This window comes from Dreissena polymorpha, chromosome 3 (genome assembly GCF_020536995.1).
Source record: "Dreissena polymorpha isolate Duluth1 chromosome 3, UMN_Dpol_1.0, whole genome shotgun sequence".
In the NCBI taxonomy this organism is placed as follows: Eukaryota; Metazoa; Mollusca; class Bivalvia; order Myida; family Dreissenidae; genus Dreissena; species Dreissena polymorpha.
This window is the reverse complement of record NC_068357.1, coordinates 109,038,928-109,049,042: the sequence shown is the minus strand read 5'-3', so window position 1 is coordinate 109,049,042 and position 10,115 is coordinate 109,038,928. Positions and strand designations below refer to the sequence as shown.

Genomic DNA, 10,115 nt, shown 5'->3' with positions numbered 1-10,115 from the left:
GACTATTTTTATTAGTGATACATTTTGTATGTAATTTAGATTTTGTGTCTACCTTTCAATGGACGCCGGAATACATCTTCAGCGTCATTAATTTGCAATTATTATTATTCATGTGACTGACCCAAATCTGCTTGTTTATTTAATGCGATTAATCAATTGCATTACATTTGGTTAATCACCTAGAAATGTAATCTTTAATATAATATGTCTATAACCGCAATGTTGAACCATACGCTACGTTAGAGTATGGACAGCAGATGTTAAAGCATGTATCATGTAGAGGTTTTATTTCGTTTTGTTGATTTTTTTTACTATTATAAGAACTATTATGGTAATGTTCCACTATATAATATCTTTAATTAATATGTTCAGATGTAATATCTTTTCAAATATTACTCTAATTAGAAAAGAGACTTAAAAGAGATTTAAGTAATGTGTTAACGTGTATTTTGCTCGGTAAATAAATAGAAACTTCCGTTTGAATGGCAGTGGGTCCCTTCATTCTAAAAAATACACTGTCAACCAACCAAACACATCGGCCTACTATTTTGTCTCAGTAGCATGTAAATATTATGTGGCTCTTAACAGCGGGTTCTCGAAACATTACTTAATAAAAAAAATATGCAAATACCTAACTTGTCAGAGAATGGTGACCAAAATCCAATTCCATAAAAACATGTCTATAACATAATCCCTAACTCTGTATGCAATACTAGTACTAGTAACAATTATGTTTCAACTCAGCCCTCAGGTGATAAATCAAGTCAGTCTCACGTTGGTAAATCTGTATTGTATGACATGGTTTTAACCCATTTATGCCTAGTGGACTCTCCCATCCTTCTAAATTGGATCAATTTATATCCAAAAAGGGATGTCTAGTATATTTATTTCTATATTCAGAATATTTCTTACAGAAATTCCTTCAAGCAAACATGCGGCGTCTCATCAGGGTCCACGCTGTTTGCCAAGGCCTTTTTCTAGACGCTAGGCAGAAATGGGTTAAAGGTTGTAATACAATTGTTTTGTATCAAATACAACCCTTTAATGATTTTGATACGATTTGACGACACTATGAACAGTTGTAGCTCCATCCGCGAAGCAAATCACTCAATGGCCTTTTCACAGAACGTTCATTTCATCTACCACATGAACTCCCTAAAGGCGCAATCGATCACGCAACACGACAGAGTCGTTGGTGATAGCGGGAAAGCCTCTGACGGGTCAAATGGTGTTATATTAATTCTAGTAACTAGTGTTAATATAAAATGCTATTGTTCAAATAAAAAGTTATTTTGCAATCAAAAGGAAACCACATACCATATGGAAGAAATTTTAATTGTAATAAAATTATCATATATACCAAGTATATTATACAACGTTGTAATATTAACCATCAGGGATATGTTCCTAGATCATATTTAAAGGGGCCTTTTCACAGATTTTGGCATTTTTTAACTTATTCATTAAATGCTTTATATCGATAAATGTAAACATTGGATCGTAAAAGCTCCAGTAAAAAATCAAGAATAAAATTAAAAAAAGGAAAAGAACATTGCCCGGACCAGGTTTCGAACCAGTGACCCCTGGAGTCCTGCCAGAGTCCTGAAGTAAAAACGCTTTAGCCTACTGAGCTATTCCGCCGAATACATATACATGAAGTATTTTATACCTTATATAAGCAATCTTCGTAGTTTCACAAAATTTAACGACAAAAACAGAACTCTCAAAATTATTCAATCGTTTCGCGTTGCAACGCTTTATATTTTTAGGTTTTAAAATCGTCAAAAGATGCATATAATGGCTATATTAGACCATGGTAAATGTTCAGTATTACTGTTTCCTCACAAATATCATAAATAAAACGAAAATTTGCGAATCTGAAACAACTTTTTTCAATTTTGTCAATTTACCAAAGCGTGAAAAGATCCCTTTCACATGTATTTGAAATATAAGTACATTTTACCAGGGAACGAATGGGTCCATGTTTATTGCGAATATTCTCTAATCAATCATATGTTCTGTACCAATATGAACGTTTTCATTACTAGGGGTGGTAAATGTTCATCATTAGACAATGCATATTTATACCTTTTTTTAAATCACAGACACGAGACGAAACATCGACACCGTTGGCGCGACACCGTTGGCTAAAGCTGTAGCCAGCATTGTTGTCTCGGGTTTACAATGCGCATTGTCTCCATCAGGGAAGTCAATGTATCTAATACCGCATGCGACAGTAACATGCCGGCATCTTGTGGCGCTAAATCAACAGTTTTTCAATACAAAATATAATTGAACGAAAGTGAAAAGTTTGACTAACGCGTCCGAGAATGATAAAGCCGACCTACTTTTATTTCTGTTTCTATTTTTCTGTGTTATTACTTTACATATGTATTGATTTATAAACACTATAATTACACGCATGCAGTAATAGCAATAAAAAATAAAATGAAACAATACCACAAACATTTCTGTCGAAAATCTAACACGAGACTGTAGAAAAATAATAATTATATACAAGTCGACAAATAAATGAATGATGTTAATAAACTGTTCCACATTGTCCTAAAAGTTTCTATTTTATCTTTATAAAAAGACTTTCGTTCCTATACGTTACGCCTATTCTAAAGATATGTTTCAATATGATTTATAGTGGGTATGCTGTTCAGATATATAAGATTTATAGTGGGTATGCTGTTCAGATATATAAGATTTATAGTGGGTATGCTGTTCAGATCTTTAAAAAAAAAGATATTGCCAACAATATGATAACAATTACCAATATGTGACATGTTTGAATGACCTACTGAAACGTTACAGAATCTTACTTGTTCATCATCAATATTTGAAATAAACGGCTAATTTGCAGTTTGTTCGATATACACCTTAAAAACGTTCCAAAACTGTTGAATTGCGGGACATTCCCAAAACATACGCACATTCGAATCTGCTGACTTACTACATTCATCACACAAATATTGGATTGTGTTAAACCACATAGCAATAAAACAACTCTAACTTTAACTAACTAATTTGCATAATATATTTATACTGAAACATTCTTAGCTTGGTATCGTGTGTCAGACTAAAATGTTGAATAAACAATTGATTCGTTTCTAATTTTGTGTCAAATAATCAATAATTCCAATATCGCAAGGGCCTTAATACGGTTAAACCTATTTATTTTAGCTCGATTGCATTGAAAGCATGAGGCTTATTGAAACGCTCTCGAGGCCTTAATGGGAGTGATTTGCTTCGTAAGGACGAGTTTTTGGTTTACTAATTTGCAGATTTGTGTTGACTCTGAAATTGATGCGAGTAAATAGTATGTTTCTGTTTATTTTCTGTTTCTTGTCAGTCAAAATTCAATTTATCTTTAGTGCACGACATTGTTTTAAAAGCTCTTATGACATTGTTGTGTATCAAATGCTCCTCTTAAATGATATATTCACGATTCGTCAAAACTACGATCAATGTGATCAACATAAACATGCACATGCTTAAACGGAACACGTTCATGCCACACTAAGTACGTCCTGTTACTGAAATGTTGATGCCCACGTAATTAACAACTCTTACTGGGGATGTCACCACCAGGAAAACAGTTAAATTATCATCAACAATAACGGTGAAATATTCTGTGTATCAACGCAAACGACAAACCACAAACATTTGATTTTATAACGTATCTTTCAATGAAAAAAATGTGGACATTATCAACATATCGTTCTTTCTGCAAATAACAATAGCTTCTTAAAATGTGTCTATACGCATAAAGTGTTATTGTCCTAATGATGCATTGGTTCGGCATTGTCCAAAAATGGACAGGCATGTACAACGTCGTGTACACTTGGTGTTGAAATTGGTAAGATTCAATTAAACATATCATCTCCACTAACATGTAATCTCCATGAAACTAACAATAACGAGTACAACAGTGGTGTTTAGCAAATGCGCGTTAGTGTTGTATATTGAATTACGACATTTAACTGTAATTTATATACAAATGAATGCTTTTTTGCAGCTGCGCTTCGAACTTAAAGGATTTGCATGTCTCATCAAGAGCCGCCCTTGAATCGAGAGCAAGACATTTGAGACACATAAGAATGAGCGCAGGAGGCGTGCAGTGCTCAGTGGAAGTTGGTTTTGCATCTCAACATTTTGTAGACAACATTTATGAATACTATAAGCATATACCAAACTACATAGTGGTTAATTAAATATGCATATGGTTTGTTCATATATTTTTCAGTTATTTATGGTATTTGAAATTAATTAATAACATACCATTATATAGTTTTAGATATATGTACATCAACGAAGAATGTGCTTATGTGTGTTAAGTGTATATCATGGGCGTCTGATTGTTAAAAAAATTCATTCATTTTTTTTTAATTTATTAAAGAATAATTTCTATAAATAATGATAAATATTATCTGAAGTAGCAAAGAAGTGTCGTCGGTTTAAGATAAATGTTCAAATCTCGTATCGTTAATAAGATACACGCAGACGACGATTTTAGTAATGACTTTGTGACGTCTACAAACGGTATATAAGCTTCGGGTTCGACATATCTCGTCCCTTTGCTGAATAATGTTAACTTACCAATCGTGTTAACACATAGCCACATAACTAGTTCTACAATGCTGCGTAATGTTCGCAGCGTGCGAAGACGAGCGAGGTTAGCAGTAGCGGAATGTGGACAGAGAGAGGGACGGGCGATGCGGGCGGCGATCGATCATTCAACCGAGGGCCAGACAGCGTTGAAGGGATGCGGTGGAAACCGCCCCGGTATCATGGGGTGAGAAGGTGCCGTACACCAGATGCAGCTCCCCGCCCAATTCCAGATGCCATCGATAGTATTATTAGTCCATTAAGGGGGTAATTGTTCGGTCCGACATAACATTCAAGTCTCATTTAAACGATTTCAAGACACAACTAAATATTTCAATACTTCGTTTCCGGTGACTATCATAGTCTGGACAGACATTGTGCCAATATTAAATTTGAAGTCTCCAGAAACGGAAAACAAAGCAATAGATATGAAATGGAAACATGTTCATCCATTTTGTCGCAAAGTGATGCGCTCTGTGAGTGTTTTTTTTAATCAACGTTGAGTTGAAAACACCGAGTTTCTTTTTAGGAATGATGGCGTTCATTTATCTGACGTCGGATTCGACATGTATTTTTCATTCAGCGGGTGAGTCTTTATAATAATTAATACAAAGCATGCGGAAAGTCTATGTTGTGACGTGACCGGAAGCATAACAATTATAAATATGTAATTATATAATGATATAAATACGTCCGGAAGGTCACTGTAGGATTTTGTCGTCACATATTGCTAGTCAGTGTGTGGATGGCAGAAATGCTTTCACAATTAATTGTGGTATAGTATGGGCGTTCTAGTACTTACTTGATGGCACGGAGTGCCTATGTGTACATGGTATATCTCTTTTCGGCTTTCGAAAATAGTGAGGCTATGCCAATATATTACTGTAGGTTGCACTGTGCAATGTACAGTACGCCGTACCGAGAATGTCTTTTGCCGGGCGCTGTAGCCTTAGCGTCTGCGCAAATACAATGTTATCCATTTCCGAACCAGTTGCATAAATAAATGTGAGCTTATGCGAATGCGGTACCTTATCTTTTGGCGATGATTGCATAAACGAGGAGCTAAATTAATAGTGCAACTGGATTTGGGATATCTTTAGGGGAGTACTTCCGGTCGCCTCCACGACATGCCTAAATTGTAGGGCTAGTCTATAGCTGGGGTTTTATTATACTCTAGTTCATATCTGAGGTAAATTATATTCCGACATATGGCCATTAAATTCCATTTATATTGGTGCATTGTTTCTTTCATATGTTTTGTATTGTTCAAAGATAGTAGATCAAAATGTAATGATGTTATGTACTAAATTAAATCTTGTAATAAATATGCAACTGACAAAGTCGGCTTTTGTAGTAATTATGCAGCAGTGTTTTTATATAAATATAACGTAACTAAACGTTCATGAGATAGAAACACGTTAAAAGATGGCTACACTTTGTAATCCGAATAACTCGAACAGGATGAATGAATCGAATTTTGGTTAACGAATGTGGTTCTGAGCTGCTTCCTGAAATAGCTAGTACATATGAGTCGCGTTCTGAGAAAACTGGGCATAATGCATGTTCGTAAAGTGTCGTCCCAAATTAGCCTGTGGAGTCCGCACAGGCTAATCAGGGACGACACTTTCCGCCTAAATTGGATTTTTTGCTAAGAAGAGACTTCATTTTAACAAAAATGTCATAAAAGCGGAAAGTGTCGTCCCTGATTAGCAATGTATACTATTAGCGACACTTTACGCACATGCATTATGCCCAGTTTTCTCAGAACAGAGCTCATATGAAATTTACCGTAAGCTTATCTTTTTTACCTTTTTTAAATAAAAAAATTAATGGCATTGTTAAATACATTAATTTCAAGTTTTCGTCTTACGATACCGATATACATCATACAAGTCAGGTTACATATTATTCAGGCTAACACTAAACTTTTGGAATTCTCTATGAGCAACGAAGTTAATTTTACAAAGGTTAGGCTTAATATTAAATCTTAATTTACGTTTATGTGTTTTAAAACTTAATGGCAACCAATACTATTCCACGACGATGTCATCGTACGGACAAAAGGTTTCGGTCGTTGGAAGTTAATGCACTGATGTCGTTAAAATTTGTAAACAAAGTTTTTGTAAATATGTGTTTAAATATATCTTGTTGAAATTGTTTACTAACTTTATTTAATCGATATAAAGGTCAATTTTGCAATCTGCGGTTGGTATTAGTTTCGAGTATAAACGTTAAACGTTACAGTGGCGCAATAGTGTATGTAAAGATGACTTATTAGAACGAAATAACAGCAATAAGCCGAACCCTTACTATATTTGCATGGCACAATCATTATGTCATGTTTGTTGACTGAAGGGCAAAAATAGAAAACAACACGTAAACAAAACGACCGTAAAACAATAACATGCATTTGTGACTACAAAAGCGACACGACCATGCATCTTGCAGGTTTGGAATCTTCAGTCGGTTTTTCTTGACCTTATAAACTCTGGCTTCCTGAGCAAAAAAAGTGCTGATACACTTACAACTGAATCAATGCATACGTTGGAACAAAATAGTATTAAATGATCAAGTCGTTTGATCTAATGTATAGAGAATAATTGTTTTCGGTGGAATATCGATTTTAATTCACCAGTGATCATAGACAATAATATTTTCACGAGTGACGCAGTCATTGTTAATTTTCACTGTTAATTTTCACTGTTTGAAACCGTGAATTATCGGTTTTAATTCACTGATAGTTCTCTATAAACCATCGGAAATAATAAAATAACTAGCCTAGATTGGTCTGATGATTTTCCATAATACTTAAGAGTCAGGCTGAAATATATCTGGGATGCTCCATTCATTTTATATTTCATTATTACTGCATAAACAGATAATTCAGTGAAAGTTGAACTGTGATTTATTGGGTTAACGTATTTCCGATATAAATTTATATAATCATAACGAACACCAGCACACGCATTTGTAACGAATGCGTGTCTTTAAAATGGTAAATAAGGAATATTAAATTGATTTTCACAATAATGTAAACATTTATTGTTATCTTCAGTGTTTGTTTGACAAAAAGCCAAACTCGACAGAAACGGTTTGGTTAATGTTTCTGAAATGACGTCTGAATATAATCACTGACTTGGTATCAGGCCAGGAAAACACAACACAAGATACTATTTAACGAATAATTATACCGTACAATGTTAACCAATGAAGTGACATTGACAACGTGTGTTAAATATGTGTTGAGCAAACGCGAATATGAATATGTTTCTAGTTATATTTCCACCAAAGTAATAAAATTGTGTGTGTAATTTTGTATATTTTCATTTCACCTAAACAATGTTGTTGTATCAACTAAAAAGTATATAATTAATATAAATCAATTTAATATTACGTTCAAGACTTTATTTAACATAAACGTTAGTATTAATCAAAAAAATATTTAAGAACTTTCAAATTTCTGTTATAAAGAAAGGTATGAAAACAGTCCATGCGTCTTTTTCCGATTTCGAAAAACCAGGGATTCCTATTGGACATCTTATCCGGGAAATCCAGGACCTTTGCAATATCTTTCACACGGTGAAGTGCAGCATAGCTGCCCTTTGCGGCAATCCGCATCGGTTGTGCACTGGTGTGATGGTGTCTTGCAATTTTCGGGTCTCAACATAATGTGGGCGGGACACTCGTTCACTGCAATACACGTTTACTCATTATAAATTACACTTTTAATACTATAACTTTAATGATGTTGAATTTATGAGAACTATTGTGTGTTTTTTTCAAGAAAGCGATACGAAATTAAGACAAAAGCTGCTAAATTATTTACTCAACAAGCTTAAAAGATATATGATATTATAAAGTAATGGCGGCATGGAAATATAGCACGTGTTTGTCACTTTCAATTTAAGCATTATCACAACAATACCTTTTTTCTATCAAGATTTGATTGTTAAAATGAGTTGTCAAACGACAGGTAAGTAAGAGTTTTCCATTGCCATGGTTTGAGGCTGGGTCCTGTGAACAAACGCTACCGTTCGACAACTATATTTAAGGGTGATCAAAAAACTGTTGCGTGTTTAAGGCTATGCAAATGATAACCGTTTTCTTTTTCAGAAACCTTCTGAAAAGCGAAATATTTATTAGTTTAAACATTTTGATTGATGAACAGACATATGTTAAAACTTGTATAATTGGCATACCGATAGCATTTCGGCAACACTTTCGCCAAACGCAAGTGTATCCAGATTTGCAGGGATTCTTTTTGTCACAAGCTGGCCCTATATCTCCTGATGGACAGGAATTCCTCTTGCCTGAAACAGCTAATGAAACACTCCAAATATCAATCAAATGTATGCAGACGGAGAACAACAACTACCACCAACACCATTACAAACACAACCACCTCTACTACTTCTAGTAGTAGTACTTTAACTACTTTCTTGTGTTACGTGTTTTACTTTGGCTTACTTATTTTACAAATACTTGTTATTACTTATTTTAATGTAAATAGGCATATTAAAACTGCAACTACTTTTTCTATTGTTGTAACTTTTACTACAATGCAACTTTTACTTTGAATTTGAAACGTGCTGGAAGACAAAAATTAATTTACCTGCTGTAGCGCAAACCAAAAGACACAATGGTAATACTAGTCGAAACATTTCGCAATCCGTTGTGTTTTAGTCCAATGCAGAGCGTATTGAATGCGCGAACGTATTTGAACGTCTACTTATACACGCAGAACTATTGGTAAGCGTATTATATCCAATCAAATTACAAATTTGTGACGAATATATTTGCATTAATTAGTGTTATTTTATGTTTCTCAATATTGCGACACTGTTGTGGTCTAGCGTAAATATGAAACCTCATAACCGGACGTGTTTCTAATTGTAACGTGTCGTCAATGCGTCTGAACAAACAACGTCAAACAATGTCCATGATTTTATTCTATGTTAATCGAGAATAAAGAAAAACGTACACACTTTCTGATTGGCCCTAATTGGTAAACGTTTAAGTGTTCACATAAGATGGTCAGATCCGGGAGCTCCGTAGTGCAGAAAATGGCACAAGCTGACACCACAATTACCAACGCAGACAGGTTGTATCATGTTTTATATATGTTGCTTTACGACATATGTATTAATTTTAAAACAATATACACGAATCGGAACACGAAACGTACGGTAATAATATTGAATGTATAACTTAAGTTTTAATTCTACGTAATGATGTTTAGTTGCATTTTTAACGTTTTATAAAAGATCCGGTTAGTCATTTCAACATTTCCTACATAACAATGTTATGGACAGCTTTGAATGGTGTTTGAATGCCATCGCATGATATATGCGTGAGCAAGATTTATTGGACAGTATCTTCGGAATTGTTTTGGCAATATATCAACAATATTAATGCTACTACAAATCGTAAAAGCGCTTAAATATGTAAAGATGTATTTACATGTAGCATATTTTGACGGCCATTTTTGTTAATAAAGTTAG

At 34.2% G+C, this 10,115-nt stretch overlaps 1 long non-coding RNA gene across 1 annotated transcript; it reads right to left on the bottom strand.

Moving 5' to 3' along the window:
• Positions 1 to 7,501: 7,501 nt before the first annotated feature.
• Positions 7,502 to 9,335, bottom strand: LOC127874232 (uncharacterized). The gene is made up of 3 exons (XR_008046724.1): positions 9,227 to 9,335; positions 8,814 to 8,933; positions 7,502 to 8,304 (listed from the first exon to the last, which is right to left on the bottom strand). It is a non-coding gene; the product is annotated as an uncharacterized LOC127874232 (long non-coding RNA).
• Positions 9,336 to 10,115: the final 780 nt, after the last annotated feature.